The sequence below is a fragment of the Hordeum vulgare genome, chromosome 4H, assembly GCF_904849725.1.
Source record: "Hordeum vulgare subsp. vulgare chromosome 4H, MorexV3_pseudomolecules_assembly, whole genome shotgun sequence".
NCBI classification, from domain to species: Eukaryota; Viridiplantae; Streptophyta; class Magnoliopsida; order Poales; family Poaceae; genus Hordeum; species Hordeum vulgare.
This window is the reverse complement of record NC_058521.1, coordinates 356,193,351-356,213,488: the sequence shown is the minus strand read 5'-3', so window position 1 is coordinate 356,213,488 and position 20,138 is coordinate 356,193,351. Positions and strand designations below refer to the sequence as shown.

Genomic DNA, 20,138 nt, shown 5'->3' with positions numbered 1-20,138 from the left:
AGCAGGACCTTCAACGCTACCATGACAGACAAGTCAGGGGCCGAGCGTTTCAAGACGGGGATCTAGTCCTTTAACTGGACCAACAGAGACCCCACAAGCTGGCGCCTCCGTGGCAAGGACCATACGCCATCTCCAAAGTTCTGCACAATGAGGCTTACCGACTGTACAACATCAACAATGACACGGAGGATCCCAGAGCTTGGAACGCGGATCTGCTCCGCAAGTTCTACACATAGAACTTTCTTCATTCGTGTAATGAATCTGAATGAATAGAAGAATAAAGTGCTCACTTTTTTCGACTATCTTTGAATACTTCACTCTGGTGAAACACACCCCCAGTGGGCGTAAAACCTTAACCGCGAACCTGTCTTCGTTTAAGGTGAATCCTGCCTCGAGTGGAGACGACCTCTTCACTCGGGGGCTTAGGTGAGGACCAGCTTTCGCCTAAGTCAAGATGGATCCGAATGAAGTCGTGATCGTCATTTGGATACCTTGATGGACAGGACCATCAACGAGTTTGCAAGAACTATCATCTCGGTAGCAAACGAGTTTCGCCTAAGGTGAACCCTACCCCGAGTGATCGTGGAAACCTCCACACTCGGGGGCTTAGCCGCGAACCAGTTTTCGCCTAAGTTAGAGGGGTTCTGAATGGAGGCAAGATCTCCATTCGGGCACAAAGATGAACAGGACGATCGTTTCTTGGTAGCGAACCTGTTTCGCCTAAAGTAAACCCTACCCCGAGTGGTCGTGGAAACCTCCACACTCGGGGGTTTAGCCGCAAACCATCCTTCACCTCAGTTAAAGGGGTTCCGAATGAAGGCAAGAGGCCTCCGTTCGGACGCCAAGATGAACAGAACAATCATTCCTTAGCAACGATTCTGCTTTCGCCTAGGGAAAATTCTGCCTTGAGTGAAGACGACCTCCTCACTCGGGGTCTTAGCTGCGGACCAGCTTTCACCTAAGTCAAGATGGTTCTGAATGAAGTGATGATCGTCATTCGTGTACCTTGATGGACAGGACCATCAGCGAGTTCGCAAGAACTATCATCTCGACAGCGAACTTGTTTTGCCTAAGGTGGACCCTACCCCGAGTGATCGTGGAAACCTCCACACTCGAGGCCTTAGCTGCGAACTAGTTTTCGTCTAAGTTAGAGGGGTTCCGAATGGAGGCAAGACCTCCATTCGGGCACCAAGATGAACAGGACGATCATTTCTTGGTAGCGAACCTGTTTGCCTAAGGTAAATCCTACCCCGAGTGATCGTGGAAACCTCCACACCCGGGGGCTTAGCCTCGAACCGACCCTCGCCTAAGTCAAAGGGGTTCCGAGTGAGAGGCAGGACCTTCATTCGAGCGTCAAGATGAATAGGACAATCATTCCTAGCTGCGGACCTGTTTCCTCCTAGGGTAAAACCTGCCCCGAGTGAGGATTGCGTCCATGCTCGAGGGCTTAGCTGCGAACCAGTTTTCGCCTAACTCAAAGCGTCTTCGAATGACGGCGCGATCGCCATTCGAACGCCACGGTGGACAGGGCCATCGACAAGTTCAAAAGAACTACCATCTCGGTAGAGAACCTGTTTCGCCTAAGGTGAACCCTACCCCGAGTGATCGTGGAAACCTCCACACTCGGGGGCTTAGCCGCAAACCAGTATTCGCCTAAGTTAAAGGGGTTCCAAATGAAGGCAAGACCTCATTCGTGCGCCAAGATGAACAGGACGATCATCCTTAAGCAACGAAATCCGTTTTCGTCTAAGGAATGACGTCTCCCGAGTGAGGAGGAACCTCCATACTCGGGGACTCGGTCACAAACCAGTCTTCGTCCGAGTAAAAGCAAGTCCATACAAGGGCAGAAAAATCCAAATGCAATTCAAAGCGAACAAAGTCGCACTTCAATTTAAATAAAAGGTGCATGCGAGAAAGCCCAAGGCTTACTCAGAGTTTAAAGGGTTACATAAAACCACTCGGCATGCCGAGGCGAATTGAAACTTAAGAGTTTTTTCCGAGGTTCACTCAAAGGACGGAGACCCCACTGCCTCCACGAAGGTATCAAGATCGATGTCGTCGGCGATCCGGGTGGCCGCCTCCCTGAACATCTCGATGACGTCCTCAAACTTGATGCTCTTCTTGATGACCACTCGAAGGTTCTTCAGCTTCTCCTCATCCACCCCCTGCAGTGGATTCGGACGAGCGAGAGGCCGATGTCCGCTCCAGCACGAGCCGCCGACTTCTTCCAAGACTGAAGGTGCCCGGGAATAGCTTTCGCTCGATCAAAAATCGTGTGAGCATCCTTCATGGGTTCTTCTTTAGGGCCGGTCCCCTCATCAACCTCCGCCATAGCCGAATGGATCCATCTGAAGTAGCCCAGCGCGTAATCGATGCGAGCTTCTAGTCGGAGGAGAGTGATGGCAGTACTGTCCTTCATAAGCCCAGTCTTCGGGTTCAGTTCCTTCTCAATCGAAGTCGTCTCCTCCTCGAGATCCACACAGAAAGATGGATTCAATCAAAGACAAAGGATGAAGATCATCACTCGAAAATGACAAGACAACAATAGAAATCATTCGGGATTCAGCCATACCTTTGAGCTTGCCGACAAGGTCTAAGCCGAAGTCCTCAACGAACTTCTCGAGCTCCGCTCGTTTGACACTGACCTCCAAGAACTTGGTCTCCCACTCGGCGTAGCTCTTCTTCGGGTCGGCAATCTCTCGTGCAGTCTCTTCAGCGACCACCTTCAACAGTCAGTTCTCCTCCTCGAGCTTCTCAACGGCCTTCAACTTGGCCTCGGCTGCCCTGGTCTTTTGGTTGGCTTCCTTCTGAGCTGACACCAGTTCTACATCCCTCTTCTCGAGGGCCTCCTTCATGGCGACTAAAGAAATGGAATTCTTCAGCCTCTCAGCAAGGCGATCTGGCAAGATAGCCTCAGTCAGACAGGAAAGAAAAACAATTCAAGATTCATTCGGTTAGTAGAGCTTACCTTCAACGACTTTCTTCTCCTGCTCAAGGCGAGTGCACTTGGCTTTTTTAGCTTCCGGGTTGAGGCGCAAATCCAACAACACTTGATCAGCCGCTCCGGTACGGTCCATGGGCCCACAAGGAGTCTGCCGACAACAGGGTCAAGTCAGGAAAAATACAACAACAACTCTAAGACTACCGCCAACTGCCTCAGTCGACGGTAGTCTCGGGGACTACACCCAGTGGGTGCGCTCAGCGCGCCCCCATTGGAAGGATAAGAGGAGACAAGGCTCCGTACCTTGTTGACTACTACTAAACGGGAATAGAAACTGAGACTATCGCCGACTGCCATAGTCGATGATAGCCTCGGGGACTACACCCAGTGGATGCGCTCAACACGCCCCCACTGTAAAGCAACACCAACACCCACTGGGTGTGTATCCACTCGGGACACCCACTCGGATTCAAACTTACCCGAACATTTTTGGCCATGGCCTCGCTGGCGTCATACGCCTCCTTCAATCGTCCGACCATCAGGTCCAGCTAAGCCAAGGCTTCCTTGCACGCCTCCTCCTCATCCTCTCGAATGTGGTGGAGCTGGAACATGCGGCGATCCGTTGGAGGAGGCAACAGACCCATTCCGAGTGACGTCCCGACCGAGGTGGTCTCGTGGGCCTCAAAAGTCTTGGTTATGGCAACCACTCGGCTCAAAGTGGCGGCCTGCTTGGGAGCCTATTCAATTGCAAAAGAAGCCTCAGGGTCAAGTTCGATCACGTCCCGTAGTCCTGCACATGTTCACAAGGAGTAAATGGCCAAGCGTTGAATACCGAGTGAACCTTCAGTAAAATCAAGTCTTACCTTTGGAAGAAGCAGCATCAGCGGCAGTCTTCCCCTTGTTAGTGGCCTGGGCTTCCAGAGAAGCGGTCGAAGTATCGGCCCTGCAATGTACACAACAAGAATGCAACAGTCATTCGGTGAAACGTAGCCAACAAAGACAAAGTCATTCGGCGACGAAACTTACGCCGAAGCGATGGGCACATCAACCTTGATGCGTGGCAGGACAGCCTTCCGAGGTTTGGAGCTCGCGACCTTGGGTTGTTTGGCAGTCTTCTCCGGCGGCTTCGTGGCCTCACTTCGACCCTGTTTGGAACTGCGGGTCGGCATTGTCGATACACTTGGCTTTGTCACCCTCGGGATCCTCAAGGTGCCAGCACGGGTCCTCGGATCCTGGCGCACCTTGCTGCGGGCCTCGGGTGGGACCTCATCAAACGGAGAGGACTTCGCCTGATCCCCCTGATCATCGTCGTCACTCTCCTCCACCTCCTCGTTGTCGTCTTCATCATCGATATCTTCATCGTCACCTGCATCCGAGCCCTCCAGGCGTTCGGTGTCGCTCTCCACATCAACGGGCATTCAGTCAACCACCGGGACGGAGCTAACTAGCCCGGTAAAAGCCTACCGAGTGGGGAAGATCGCGTTACAAACAAGTATCGGGACAATGAGGAAAATCACTCAGACGTAAAGGGCAGTAGCTTACCTCATTCGGCGGAATATCCACTGAGAAAGGAGGCACCGTCCTAGTCCCCCTGGGTTGTCCCTCAACGGAGTGATGGCCATGATCTTATCTTACAGCTGCTTCTCCGTAAGCTCCTCCGGGTGAACACGAGTTCGGTCATCCGGCTCCTTGTACATCCACATGGGATGGGCTCTGGCCTGAAGGGGTTGTATCCTACGATGAAAGAAGACTTCCAGGAGGTCCATTCCGTTGATGCCTTTGCGCATCACAGCAACCAACGCAATCACCAGAATATCGACATCAACTTTCTCCACCTTCGACACGGTCAAGGCAGGAGCCGACTGAACCCTATCAGTGGAATATGGTGGGAGGCCCGAATGACCCTCTCCAACAAAAACATCCTGGCTGTAGAACCAAGAGTCCTGCCACCCCTTCACAAAATCAAGGAAGTTCATTTGGGGGAAGCTACTCTTGCCCCTGAGCTAGATACCTAGACCTCCGCAGAGCTGCACTACATTGCTTCTGCCCCCCGACTGAGGGGACTTCTTAACAGTCATCACTCGACAAGTAAACAGGTGTTTGAACAAACCCTAGTGTGGATGGCAACGGAGGAAGTTCTCACACAGAGAAACAAGAGCGGCTAAGTAGGAGACAACATTGGGAGGAAGATGATGCAACTATGCACCGAAGAAGGCTAAGAAAGCTTGAATGAAAGGATATGGAGGCAGGGACAAACCTCTCTCGACGTGACTGACAAGCAATACTCGCTCATCATCTCTCGGTGCTGGCTCAAACTCGTTGGCGTCGGGCAGCCGCCAGCTCCTCGGAGCAATGAGACCCTCGCCCTCCAGCTCCTGCAGACGCCCGACCGTGACCCAGGACGGCAACCAATCGCCCTGGATCCAGTCCGGCGGGAGCGCCCTGGTGCTCGAAGAAGATCTACGTGATCCCCTCTTGGCTCGCTCGGCCTTCGTCGTCGCCCCTTTCACCATGGCGCTCGGTGGAAGAAGGGGGACGAGCAGACGCCAGCGTCGGAGCGCAGTGGGTGGTTTCAATTGGGAGGATTGGAAACGGGGGGTAAGAGTCTAGATCTGAGGCACGGTACCTTCCCCCTCTCATCTGAAGGCCTTAAATACCATTAAAGAAGATGCCCCATCAAGTGTGTTGCCGTCCCGAGGAAGATCCACAGGATCCCGGTGACAGCGCGCACTGTAGCACGACGCGACAATGCAGGCGCGGAAATCGGGGTGTCGCGCCACTACCTCCACTAACCATGTCGCCTCCAATTTCGCCGCCCCTGCGCGCGCATCCAATTCAAAATCTGCGGAGGAAACAGCTCCCCCTCGCGACCCAAATGGACTCTGTGTCCACGGCGTGTGACGATATTGACCGAGCACTCTTCTCACCTGTCCCTCCGCAGGACCCCGATCATTCGGGCAACACAAAAAGGCGATCAGGTCGCCTCTACCCCGGTACGAGTGGATCCGTTCCAGCTCACCGACTAGATACATGGAGCTCTGGGCTCATGATCATCCGAATCATCAAACAAATCTCCCTGAGAGGTACTTGATCTTACCGAATGTGAACTTACCGGTACGCTCGGACATTCGGGATTTCTTGCTATTGAATCTGTAGTGGCTATTTAAGAGTCCGAATGACGCTTCCTCTGACGGCGACATGTGTGTCTCCGAAACACCAAGGGAATCATTCACTCGGCCAGAAAACCTCTACCGATTCGGGGGCTACTGACGGGATTATACTTAAGGGGTAGGCCCATGGACCCGTTTTCCGTAGGGCCCGCCTAAGTACCCGTAAGGACATCAGTGTCCTACAAGTCATCATGATAGCCTCAACCTCATTCGGTCATTGCGCCCTCACTCGGTCACGAGAGGTCACTCAGTCTGCTTTGCGGCAATCGGATGCTCCCAGCACTCGATCCACATCAAGGCAGGGACGATGAAGGGACTGCAACGGCCAAGGACTTAAACACATGCATGAAGGCCCATGAATACCCGTGTTACCAGTAACTCTAGGGATTAAGGCCATCGTTGCCTGTAACTTCCCTCTTTATTATCATTTATTGCCTTGTAATGGTGCTCGATCGGTCGTGGCAGTCACTATATAAGCCACTCCCGGGCACCGGCTCAAGGTTCAGCACTTGTAATCTTTTACACCCCCTATAAGAAAACACCAGCCTCCGGGCTCGAGACGTAGAGCTATTACCACCTCCGAGTGGGCCCTGAACTCGTAAATCCGAGTGCATCCACTTCGCCTAGCTAGACTTTGCCCCTTAGTTCGTACCCCTGGTACTATTGTCAGGATCATTCCCACGACAAGCAGCGGGCCTCGACAGCAGAAATTATTCCTTTAAAGGTGGTGTTGTTGGGTTTGATCCTTAACGGATCAATACCCATTTTCCTCATTGTGTGTGCGTAAGTCAGATTGAGGCTGTTGCCTCCGTTCATAAAGGACTCTAGTGAGGTGGTACCCATCGATAATGGGGTCAAGTACCAGGGTCGCCGAACCCTCGTGTCGAATACTGGTTGGGTGATTCGTGTGGTCAAAGGTGATCGGGCACGCCGACCATGAGTTATACTTCGAAGCTACTGGCTCTATGGCATAGACATCCCGAAGCGCGCGCTTCCTCTCCTTATTTGGTATGTGTGTGACGTAGATCATGTTCACAATTTTGACCTCAGGAGGGAATTGCTTTTGGCCTCCATTTTTCGGATTGCGAGGTCCCTCATCGTCCTCGTTGCGGGAACTCTTGCCCTGGTCTTCCGCTGTGTTTTTGCTCACCTGTTTAATCACCCAACAGTTACGATTGGTGTGAGTAACAGGCTTATTTGAGGTGTTGTGGATCTGGCAAGGCTTGTCCAGTATTTTGTCTAGTGCGGTCGGTCCATCACGATTCCCCTTAAAGGGTTTCTTTCGCGGTCCAGACCTGGAGTTGCTGAATCTGGCATTGACTGACGTGTCATTGGTTTCATCGTCGTTGTGTCGACGCTTGTTCTTGTTGCACCGTGGCTTGCCATTGCCGTCTCGGAGTTTGGACGTGCGTGAGTTTCAGGGAGGGTTGTTCCGACAGGCTAGTCAGCTATCCTTGCCGCACAAAAGTTGGTCATAAGCGAGGTAAGTGCTGCCATTATTCTTGGCCTATCCTGCCCAAGCGTCCTGGCTAGCCATTCATCTCGAATATTGTTTCTGAAGGGAACTAGTGCCTCGGCATCTGAATAGTCGACAATTTGGTTTTTATTTGTCAGGAATCGATTCCAAAATTGCCCGGATGACTCTCCGGCTTGTTGGACTATGTGACTCAAGTCATCAAAACCCGGCGGTCGGACATATGTGCCTCGAAAATTAGCTGGGAAAGCGTCTTCGAGCTCTTCCCAACTCCCAATGGAGTTTCCAGGGAGGCTATTCATCCAATGTTGTGTTGGTCCCTTGAGCTTCAATGGTAAATATTTGATGGCATGGAGGTCATCGCCTCGGGCCATATGAATGTGGAGAAGAAAGTCTTCGATCCACACGGACGGGTCTATTGTCCTGTTGTATTGTTCGATATCTATGGGTTTGAACCCTTCAGGGAACCGGTGCTGCATCACCTCGTCTTTGAAACACATTGGGTGAGCGGTGCCCCTGATCTGAGCTACGTCATGTTGGAGATCGAATGAAGTCCTGACCCGAGGCAGCTCCCAAACTCTAACATTCTGATCGAGCCGAGCTCGGTATCCGTCCCATCTAGCGGGGGTGAGCCCTGTGGACCCATAAATGGATCTTATTTGTCCTGCCTTGGCATTCAAGTTGTGTCGCAGGTCAGATGGGTCTTCGGGATGTGTTGGCTCTTTCCTTCTTCTGCGAAGGTGTTCGGGTTGTTCACCAGCTTTTCCAGTCGTCCTATCCCGTCCTCGAGGGGGGCGGTCCAGCTGGCCGCCCTGAGTGAACCTGGGCAGTGTGGGCTCGAAGGCCTCGTCTTCGAACTCTGGCAATAACCGACAATGCGGGTAACTTTTCTTTTATCCCTGTCGTACCCTTCTTCGACGGCTAGGACTTGAGTCCATCTTTCGTTGATGGTATCTTGTTCGGCTTTGATTTGTTACTGTTTTGTCGTGAGGCTGCGAGCATTGGCTATAAGTTGCCGCTTGAATCGTTCTTGGTCCAGCGGGTCTTCGGGGACGATGAAATCCTTGTCTCCGAGACTATCTTCCTCTTTGAAAAGAGGGATGTAGTTGCTATCCTCGAAATCGTCGAGGTCCTCGGGCTTTTCCGCATCCATGTGCCCCTCCAAATCATCGGGATTGTATTCGGGAGCAGGGGGTCAACGGGGTTCTCTGGTCATCCATGGTAGAACTTTCTCCGGTTCACATATTGCTTTCCTTGCCCTTGCCTGCCTTAGGCTTTTTGTGCTGGCGTCGGCGCCTGGGTGGGGGGGGGGGGGTCATCGCCACTGTTTTTTACCGGGGTGTCATCATCGCTCTTCCATGTGGCGCCATCGCCCTTGGGAGTGTCCACCATGTACACATCGTAGGTGGAGGTGGCGGTCCAACGTCCAGTTGTGGGAGGAGCAGGTGTGTCGACATCCATATATGTATCGTCGACCGCATCTGAGGAGATATATCTGTTAAATCTTCGATAGTGGCTATCAAGTGGGTGGTGGTGGAAAGTAAAATTCCCTGTGACCGGGCTCGAGGCCGAACTAAGCATAGGTTAGGGTCGTCACATCCGAAATTTCCAAGGTTTAGACCCGGGCCAGCATGTGGTTTGACAAGGGATCAACCGGACTAGTCCACGGGGCTTTAGCAGAGTTGATCTCCGGTGTGCCGGCACAAGGAGTGTGCTTGGCTAAGGTTAACCCCTGATCCTCGAACGCGATGGTGAGATCTGTGCTCAAGACCGGAGCCGGAGTGGGCACCATCCTAGACATGAAGTTATGGAGGGGACCCGAAGTCAAGGCTTCGGGGTTTCCGGGCTCATCAGGCGAAGCCGAGAACCCAACGAGGACCAAATTGCCTTGGGCATCGATGGCGTAATCTAGGTCACCAAACTTGATTCCCTTTCCCGAGGCGAACTCGTCGATCTGGCCGAGGTGAGGTGCTGCCTCGACATGTGAGACAGCGCTGCCGAATGTAGAGAGCTCACCGGGGACGAAGATATCTCCGGTGTCGATGTCATCGCTAGTGACCAAGCGAGCCATCGATCCTTCTCGCAATCCAATGTTGGTGTCAACACGACAAGTCTTGGGTAAGGGGTCCCAAACTGTGAATCTTGAATCGATGGCTAACAAGAGACAAGGGAGACAATGTTTACTCAGGTTCAGGTCCTCTCAATGGAGGTAAAACCCTACGTCATACTCTTGTTTATATTGATGATGGGATATCAAATACAGAGTTGATCTACCTCAATATCATATGTTATGGTCTAAAACCCTAAGAATAATGATCTTAACTTGTCCTACGGACTAAAACCCTCTGGTTTATATAGATACCAGGGATATAGGGTTATACAATGTCAGTTACACTAAGGAGAAAACATGTTGATTATCATCTTGCCATGGGGCGCACACCAAGTCTTCGCAAGAGTTCGTCTTGGATACAACATCGTCTTATAGTTCGGGCTCCCATGATATTATATGACGGCCCAGGAGTTCGGTCCATAAAAATAGGTAAGCGATACGAGAACGCCTTAATCCTAGACTCCTTCACTTTCCAAAACACATTAGAATGAAAAGTTAGAAAACCAATTTTGTCCTTAAGCACGCAAGTACCAAGAAGACGCTTCCTGCTCACTGATGAGTGACATCACTAAAGTAACAAAAAAATAAAAAAAATGTTAATTTCAAGAGGGGAAGCGGACACAAGTTACTTTCAGATATTGGTGTCATTTAATATCAATACTGGAAGATGATATATCAATAACTATATACTCCCTCCGTCCCAAAATAACTGTCTCAACTTTATACTAGCTCTAGTATAAAGTTGTGCTAAGTTTAAGACACTTATTTTGGGACGGAGGGAGTACAATTCTTATTCCATTCACACATATTTCTTTGGACCCACATCATAATTCAAGCATAGTTTTCCTTCTTGTCTCTGATCATGGTATTATAAAGGGGAATAGAGAGACAGGTTGCAGAAAAAAAAGTAATAGGGTTATAGGAAATAAAGTAACTCATTTACTCCCTCCGTCCAGTCCGGTGAAGAGTGTACGTTTGGCCTAAAAATTTGTTCATAAAAGAGCGTACTTTTATTTTTCCAATGTACTTTAAAATAGAAAAAAAATGCTTCTTTCTCATCACACGGTAATCAAGACCAATAACATTCTACACATAGTCTCCTTAATTTCTACGTGCACTTAGCTCATTGGGGGTTGGGTAATTAAAGAGGAAAGAGATGATGGCTTGCATCTTTCCAATACATTTTTTACTCCACTTCATAATTTGTCCTAAAATGTCTATATGTACACTTTTCATCGGACGGAGGGAGTAGGTATGACCATGGAGAAGACAAAGCTTTCATAGAGAAATTTGGGAATAGAGCCTTTTTCTCAATTTAATTACTTCAGAATCATCGGTATGAGAACACACATTGATACCTGTTGCTACAAACTGATCCACTTGCTTCTCCTCATAGAATAATATCATTAATCCTATGTACACATGAAATGAACAGACTAATTAGTCTAACATCAAATAATGTCTTCTTGAAACTAAAACATAAAAAGGCAAGTCTTGAGGTAGAAACAGAATCCCCTATGAATTATCACACAAAATTTAAGAAAATAAGAAAACACCCAACAAGAAAAACTTGCGACCCATCCAAAGATTCCTAGAATTTGAATGACATCATATTCGGCACAATGCAAAGTATATATATCTTAATCTTATTGAACCCAAAAAAGTAAAACAACAAAGTGTCGAAGACCACCGGTGCCATTCTCATCAGCATCGACCAATTTTGTGGAAGTAAAAAAAACATCAAACATGGGAACCATACCATCCATCCTAAAACTCTTGGAATCCGATACACGAAGAACATCACACACATGACTACCATACATTGTATACAACATTATGTTAGTTTTAATTATTGAGAAATCATGCGTGTATTGCCAACAAAAATTGGGGCTTCTCATGTACATTAGACCAACAAATGGAGGTAAGTTTATAAGTATATATACACGAGTAAGCCCACAAATTAGAAAAATACAGGGACATTAATCATATTTTCTTACATGCATCAGGATGTAAGATGTGGTGACCTTGGCTCCACAACCATGGAGACGGCCAGTCTGGACATGACGGTGGCAGGGGTACAGCGTGAGAAAAGGAGGAGTCAGAAAAGTGAGTACAATTACTGATCATTTTTACAATTGTTGATTTAGATTCCGATTCATACTCTAAAATAGGAGGGCTAAAATTCCTTATTCAACCGCTATAAATAAACTATGATGACAGTGAGACAGTGCGCAAAAAGCTGAATGTGCAAGATCGACATCTTTGTTAGTAAAAAACACATCATTTTCTTCTTGTAGAATGCAACACATGCAAAGAATGGAAATTCACCGTCGAATAAAAGACATTCTCTATTTATTTGCTGAATGTGCATTATCTTTTTTTGGACAAAAGAATGCAACACATACAAAGAATGGAAACTCGCCATCGAATAAAAGACATGCTCCACAGTTCAAGTATCTGAAGTAACTTTCATACAAGCATGGGATTGGCACATATGTGTTGGCAAGTAACAAATATTAGTAAAAGGAAAACAGATTATCCAAAAGAAGAAAGGTTATATATATTTTCAAAGTACCCAGCCATAAAATCAGATGCTTCTTGATTAACAAAATGAACACACAATTAAGCGGGCATAGGAGGTCTATTGTACCGACAAAAAACACATGTGGACATGGAGGCAATCGATCCATCTTCAAAAACAGTTCGGAGTTCCGCATATAGAGAGAGATATAGATAGTGGTGTTCTGAAAATAGCACTTCTTAATTCTGTATTCCTCGTAGGTACATCTATAAGACATTCAAAGTGAAGCTGAGATTGCCTTTCTATCCTTATATTTAGATTGCTAGTGTTACAATTACAGTACCTATATCAGAAAATTTATGGTATAATCACTTAATAAATTGCTATCAAAGAAGCATACATGACATAAGGGATATCTTGTTGCCTCGACAATTAGAAAAATACAGCAGTACAAATCTTTAAAGGAAAAGGGTAAACTGAACTTGCAAACAGTGTAGGTTCCATCAATTTGCACAGAATTTATACCATGAAAAAAACTAAATTCAGACCACACAACATGGCAAACCATGGAGAAGGAAAATCAGGGGATGCCAAAATAATTAATCAATTTTGTCCTGTGGACCTGGAAGCAAAGACAAATTACTTGTATATACAGTACACACCCCAGAGCTTGCAGCAAGGTAATGAATAAACAGAACTGCAACAAAGGAGCATATTTACTATATTAGTTTCCATTGGATCTCTAAGCTACAAAAAGTTATTCCAGTCTGAATATCACCTCCTTTTCATAGTGTAGTGAAACTGTAATTAAAAGAACTTTCAGTGCATAGCTCTTACAAGAGTATCACTTCATGTCTATACTTAATAATTCTGCACTCCAAATAGCTACAACCCTCTACTGTATTGTTTTAATTAAGAAGCAATAATGTGACCGTATTTCATGGCAAAAAATGTTCATTGCTCCTGTTAGAAGGATAAAATAACTACCTTTAGTAGGTACTTCAACTATGAAAGAGCGTGTAATAATTAGTGATTAGTGATTTACCTGAGAGAGTAAAAGCATGGCAAGTATATTCATTAACTGCTCTCAACTGATTATGGAATGAGTTTTTGACGGAAAATAGAAAGCACGCAACACAAGAACAGTAGGCACCTGACATAGCTCCAGCGTGGTAAAGTTTTTTGAGTGCTTCCAGTCATCTTTGGTGCCCTAGTCGTGTCTGGCCATTGGCCTGCTCGTCCGGGTCACCGTTGTACCATCGCTCACGGCAAGGCTCATTTGCCAAGTATGCTCCAGCTGCCAACAGACAAGCAATGTTGCAGAAACCAATTGAGGCATTTTCACCAAGTAAAGCTACAAAACCATTCAGTAAAATCCACTAGAACTATCCCACTACATGTCTGAATCAATGAAACATACACATACATGGCATACACATCTGAAAAAGGAAAATTGAACAACTTAAATACAAACTTCAAGGAAATAGGATAAGATAACCCTATGTATGAACCGTAATGTGATGAGATTATTAGTAGACATGATAAAATACGTATGTACAAGTCATTAATTAACATATTATGAATAGGAAGAACTTGGAAACAAGGATGGAATTAAATCTGGAAAGGAAACAAGAATAAAATCAAATCTGACAGAAATAGCTGCATCATAGTTGGTGCTGATCAAACGATAATATCTTGTCAACCGGAGTGGCGGTACCCGTCATCCATGCTAGTGATTGGCCATTCCCATCCATGAGATGAAGTAGGCAAGGATGGGAAAGGTTGGAGGAATAGGTGAGAATCAAGGACAATGGAGGGGGAGGGGAATCCATACCTTAGTGCTCTGACCGCTGCAACTCGTGGTCGAAGGTGAAGAGGCCACGACACATGGGAGGTTGGGGATTTTTCGAGGCCTCCTCGTCCAGCGGTGCTCGTCCAGGAAGAGCTCCTCCTCCGGCAGCTTCTTGGTAGTGAGTCCCTGGGGTGCCGTTGACAAGGGATCCTCCTCCGGCTACCGTCGTCCTGGTAGAGCTCCTCCTCCCGCTCGCGTCTCGCCGGTGCCTGCTGGGCCTGGGCGCGATGGACGACGAGCGCGACGTGGAGGATGAAAACAAGAAGAGGAGGCCGTCAACGAGGAGGAGCTAGCGACGAGCGCCTCCCCAACACCATCCCTCCTCATTCTATCCATCGAGGTCAGCCTCTCTATCCCATGCCGGCACAGTCGAGCGCTAGGAGAGGGGATGAGGCGATGGCGGTGGCTATGCGGGGAGTAAAAGTGAGGACAATATTTATTTATTTTTTTGACCTTTGGGGTTAACTAATTTCTTAATTGACCTCATATTAAAAAAAATCGAAGAGATCTTTTTCCGTGACGCCAACATCCCCGACATCTGGGTTATACGGCAGACGTCAGGGACCATGGCGTCTGCTATGGGGTCCGCTCGACCGACAGGGCATTGACTTGGTGACGTGGCAAAGGGCGAGACCCCAGCTACCCTCGCGTGTGGTCTCTAGACCCAGACGCCGTGGATGGGATCCACCCCACTCACTCACCCCAATCCAGGCTTGTTCCTTTCATTCTGCTCTTCCCCTCTCTTCAACACCTCAAGCCCTTCATGAAATCCTCTCCAAAAGGTGCTTCCTTTAGTTGGATCTTTCCATCACTTTGTTGCTTGTGGTAATTTCCTTCGAATCATTCAATTTTTTTGGTTAAATCTTGTTATTTTGCTAGATTTTTTACATCTTGGAGAAATCCTAGTTCATGATTTCCCTCCTAATTTCGGTGTGTTTGAGTATCTTGTTTATCTTTGATACTCCCTCCATTCACTTATACAAGGCCACAATAAAAAATACATTTTGCATCTATACAAGGCCACTACCACTAAATGTGGTAAAAATTAATGATGTTTCCTCGTACTAGTAACTTATTTAATACTTGCATGCATGTAATCATAATGACATTCCGCTCCTTCCCTCTCCCTTCTTCCTTGAATGCATGTGACATATTAATGATCCCACTAAATGAAAATAAAATTTTGATTATAAAGTAGTCATTAAATTCTACCTTGGTACCTGATACGTCTCATCGTATCTACTTTGTCTAACGCTTTTGATTTTGTCTTGGACTCTAATTTGCATGATTTGAATCAAACTAACCCGGAATGACCCTGTTTTCAGCACAACTACCATGATGTTGTTTTTGTGCAGAAATAAAAATTCTCGAAATGGAACGAAACTTTTTGGAGATTTTTTCTAAAAAAAATGAAATTACTGGAACCAAGACCCACCAGAGGGGAGGCCATAGGCGCCCACTAGACATCAGGGCGCGCGAGGCCCCTAGGCGCCACCTCGTGTCTAGTGGGGCCCACGTGGCTCCGCTGACCCTAATTCTAGCGTTATAAAATCCTATTTTCGGAGAAAAAATAAATAGAGATGAAGTTTCATCGTGTTTCACGGAGCCGCCGCCACCTCTTGTTCTTCATCGGAAGGCCTAATCTGGAGTCCGTTTGGGGCTCCGGAGAGGGGAATTTTTGGTCTTCGTCATCACCAACCCTCCTCCATCGCCAATTCCATGATGCTCTCCACCATGAGTGAGTAATCCCTTCATAGGCTTGCTGGTCGGTGAAGAACTAGATGAGATTCATCATGTAGTCGAGTTAGTTCGTTAGGGCTTGATCCCTAGTATCTACTATGTTCAAAGATAAATGTTGTTATGACTTTGCTAAGCTCAATGCTTGTCACTAGGGCCCGAGTGCCATGATTTTAGATCTAAACCATTTATGTTTTCACCATTATACCTATGTTCTTGACCCGATCTTGCAATTTATATGCACCTACTACGTGTTAGGATCTGCATACCTCAAAGTGACAATAATTGAGATGCTTTCCGATGATTACCGTAGTATGAGGATTTCATGTATTCACTATGTGTTAATGCTTTATTCTCGTTCTCTATTAAAAAGAGGCCTTAATATCCCTTAGTTTCCTTATGGAACCCGCTGTCATCGGAGGGTAGGACAAAAGTGTTGGGTAACGTAGCATAAATTCAAAATTTTCCTACGCTTATTAGATCTTCCTATGGAGAGACCAGCAACGAGAGAGGGGTAAGAGCATCTTCGTACCTTTGAAGATCGCTAAGCGGAAGCGTTGCTAGAACGCGGTTGATGGAGTCGTACTCGCAGCGATTCCGATCTAGTGCCGAACAACGGCACCTCCGCGTTCAACACACGTGCAGCCCGGTGACGTCTCCCGCACCTTGATCCAGCAAGGAGGAGGAAGAGGTTAGGGAAGAAGACCAGCAACACGACGGCATGGTATTGGTGGAGAGACGAGGTCTCCCGGCAGGGCTTCGCCAAGCGCCAGCAGAGAGGAGGAGGGAGAGGAGCAGGGCTGCGCCGAGAGAGAGAGATTCAACCGTGTCTCAAACAGCCCCGAACCTCATCTATATATAGGGGGAGAGGGAGGGGGCGCAACCCTTAGGGTTCCCACCCCTAAGGGGTGCGGCAGCCCTTAGATGGGAGAGGGGTGGCGGCCAGGGCAAGGGGGAGGGGTGGCGCACCCCTCTGGTGGGCCTAAGGCTCACCTTAGTTAGGGTTCCCCCTTTCCCCTTTTTTCTGGTGCACATGGGCTGGGTGGGGGGCGCACCAGCCCACTTAGGGGCTGGTTCCCTTCCCCACTTAGCCCATCTAGCCTCCCGGGGTCGTCACCCCCCTTCGGTGGTCCCCCGGGACCACCTCCGGTGGTCCCGGTGGTCCCAGTACGTTACCGGTGATGCCAGAAACACTTCCGGTGTCCGAAACCATCCGTCCTATATATCAATCTTTACCTCCGGACCATTCCGGAGCTCCTCGTGACGTCCGGGATCTCATCCGGGACTCCGAACAACTTTCGGTAATCTCGTATAACAATTCCCTATAACCCTAGCGTCATCGAACCTTAAGTGTGTAGACCCTACGGGTTCGGGAGACAGGCAGACATGACCGAGACACCTCTCTGGCCAATAACCATCAGCGGGGTCTGGATACCCATGGTGGCTCCCACTAGCTCCACGATGATCTCATCGGATGAACCACGATGTCAAGGATTCAATCAATCCCGTATACGATTCCCTTTGTCTGTCGGTATAGAACTTGCCCGAGATTCGATCGTCGGTATACCTATACCTTGTTCAATCTCGTTACCGGTAAGTCTCTTTACTCGTTCCGTAGCACGTCATCGTGTGACTAACTCCTTAGTCACATTGAGCTCATGATGATGTTCTACCGAGTGGGCCCAGAGATACCTCTCCGTCACACGGAGTGACAAATCCCGATCTCGATTCGTGCCAACCCAACAGACACTTTCGGAGGTACCCGTAGTGCACCTTTATAGTCACCCAGTTACGTTGTGACGTTTGATACACCCAAAGCACTCCTACGGTATCCGGGAGTTGCACAATCTCACGGTCGAAGGAAAAGATACTTGACATTAGAAAAGCATTAGCATACGAACAATACGATCTAGTGCTAGGCTTAGGATTGGGTCTTGTCCACCACATCATTCTCCCAATGATGTGATCCCGTTATCAATGACATCCAATGTCCATGATCAGGAAACCATGATCATCTATTGACTAACGAGCTAGCCAACTAGAGGCTTGCTAGGGACACATTGTGATCTATTCATTCACACATGTATTACTGTTTCCTGTTAATACAATTATAGCATGAACGATAGACGATTATCATGAACAAGGAAATATGATAATAACCATTTTATTATTGCCTCTAGGGCATATTTCCAACAGTCTCCCACTTGCACTAGAGTCAATAATCTAGTTACATTGTGATGTATCGAACGCCCATAGCATTATGGTGTTGATCATGTTTTGCTCGTGGAAGAGGTTTAGTCAACGGGTCTGCAATATTCAGATCCGTGTGTACTTTACAAATATCTATCACTCCACTCTGGACATGGTCCTGGATGGAGTTGTAGCGGCGCTTTATGTGCTTCGTCTTCCGGTGAAACCTGGGCTCCTTGGCTATGGCAATGGCTCCAGTGTTATCACAGAAGAGTGTCATAGGACCCGACGCGCTTGGAACCACTCCAAGGTCGGTGATGAGCTCCTTCATCCAAATTCCTTCATGAGCCGCTTGTGAAGTAGCTATGTACTCCGCTTCACATGTAGATGCTGCCACGACTTCTTGCTTGCTGCTGCACCAGCTCACTGCCCCACCATTCAACACATATACGTATCCGGTTTGTGACTTAGAGTCATCCGGATCTGTGTCGAAGCTAGAATCGACGTAACCCTTTACGACGAGCTCTTCGTCACCTCCATAAACGAGAAACATTTCCTTAGTCCTTTTCAGGTACTTAAGGATATTCTTGACCGCTGTCCAGTGTTCCGCACCGGGATTACTTTGGTACCTCCCTACCAAGCTTATCGCAAGGTTTATATCAGGTCGGGTACACAGCATGGCATACATTAGAGAGCCCACGGCTGAAGCGTAGGGGACAGAACCCATCTTCTCTCTATCTGCTGCCGTGGTCGGCGACTGAGTCTTACTTAATCTCATACCTTGCAAAACTGGCAAGAACCCTTTCTTTGAGTTTTCCATATTGAACTTCTTCAATATCTTGTCAAGGTATGTACTTTGCGAAAGACCTATGAGGCGTCTCGATCTATCTCTATAGATCTTGATGCCTAATATGTATGCAGCTTCTCCAAGGTCCTTCATTGAAAAACTCTTGTTCAAATAGGCCTTTATGCTCTCCAACATCTCTATATCATTCCCCATCAATAATATGTCATCCACATATAGTACGAGGAAAGCTACAGAGCTCCCACTCACTTTCTTGTATAGACAGGCTTCTCCGTAAACCTGTATGAACCCAAACGCTTTAATCACTTCATTAAAGCGAATGTTCCAACTCCGAGATGCTTGCACCAGCCCATAGATGGAGCGCTGGAGCTTGCATACTTTGTTAGCACCCTTAGGGTCGACAAAACCTTCTGGTTGCATCATATACAACTCTTCCTTAAGGTTCCCGTTAAGGAACGCCGTTTTGACGTCCATTTGCCAAATTTCATAATCATAAAAGGCGGCAATTGCTAACATGATTCGGACTGATTTCAGCTTCGCTACGGGAGAGAAAGTCTCTTCGTAGTCAACTCCTTGAATCTGTCGAAAACCCTTTGCGACAAGTCGAGCTTTGTAAACGGTTACATTACCGTTTGCATCAGTCTTCTTCTTGAAGATCCATTCATTTTCTATGGCTCGCCGGTCATCGGGCAAGTCCACCAAAGTCCATACTTTGTTCTCATACATGGATCCTATCTCGGATTTCATGGCCTCAAGCCATTTGTTGGAATCCGGGCCCGCCATCGCTTCTTCATAGTTCGAAGGTTCACCGTTGTCTAACAACATGATTTCCATCACAGGGTTGCCGTACCACTCTGGTGCGGAGCGTACTCTTGTGGATCTTCGCGGTTCAGTAGTAACTTGATTCAAAGCTTCATGATCATCATCATAAACTTCCTCTTCAGTCGGTGTAGGCACCACAGGAACAACTTCTTGCGCTGCGCTACTTTCTGTTCGAGAGGGGGTGTGATTACCTCATCAAGTTCTACCTTCCTCCCACTTACTTCTTTCGAGAGAAACTCTTTCTCTAGAAAGGATCCGTTCTTGGCAACAAAGGTTTTACCTTCGGATCTAAGATAGAAGGTATACCCAATTGTTTCCTTAGGGTATCCTATGAATACGCATTTTTCCGCTTTGGGTTCGAGCTTTTCTGGTTGAAGTTTCTTCACATAAGCATCGCAGCCCCAAACTTTAAGAAACGACAACTTAGGTTTCTTGCCAAACCATAGTTCATACGGTGTCGTCTCAACGGATTTAGACGGTGCCCTATTTAAAGTGAATGCTGCAGTTTCTAATGTG

General features: G+C 47.7%; 2 long non-coding RNA genes across 6 annotated transcripts; both read right to left on the bottom strand.

The window, feature by feature from the left end:
* Positions 1-1,858: 1,858 nt before the first annotated feature.
* On the bottom strand, positions 1,859-8,859 carry LOC123448612. 2 transcript variants are annotated; one of them, XR_006631865.1, is made up of 6 exons: positions 4,484-8,859; positions 3,968-4,401; positions 3,805-3,884; positions 3,421-3,731; positions 2,969-3,092; positions 1,859-2,899 (listed from the first exon to the last, which is right to left on the bottom strand). It is a non-coding gene; the product is annotated as an uncharacterized LOC123448612 (long non-coding RNA). The 2 variants fall into 2 exon arrangements; XR_006631864.1 differs by having other exon boundaries at positions 3,968-8,859.
* Positions 8,860-9,764: 905 nt separating this feature from the next.
* Positions 9,765-14,469, bottom strand: LOC123448611. 4 transcript variants are annotated; one of them, XR_006631863.1, is made up of 4 exons: positions 14,051-14,469; positions 13,370-13,513; positions 11,054-11,749; positions 9,765-10,263 (listed from the first exon to the last, which is right to left on the bottom strand). It is a non-coding gene; the product is annotated as an uncharacterized LOC123448611 (long non-coding RNA). The 4 variants fall into 4 exon arrangements; XR_006631860.1 differs by having other exon boundaries at positions 9,765-11,107; positions 11,693-11,749; XR_006631861.1 differs by having other exon boundaries at positions 9,765-11,749.
* Between the last annotated feature and the right edge of the window lie 5,669 nt (positions 14,470-20,138).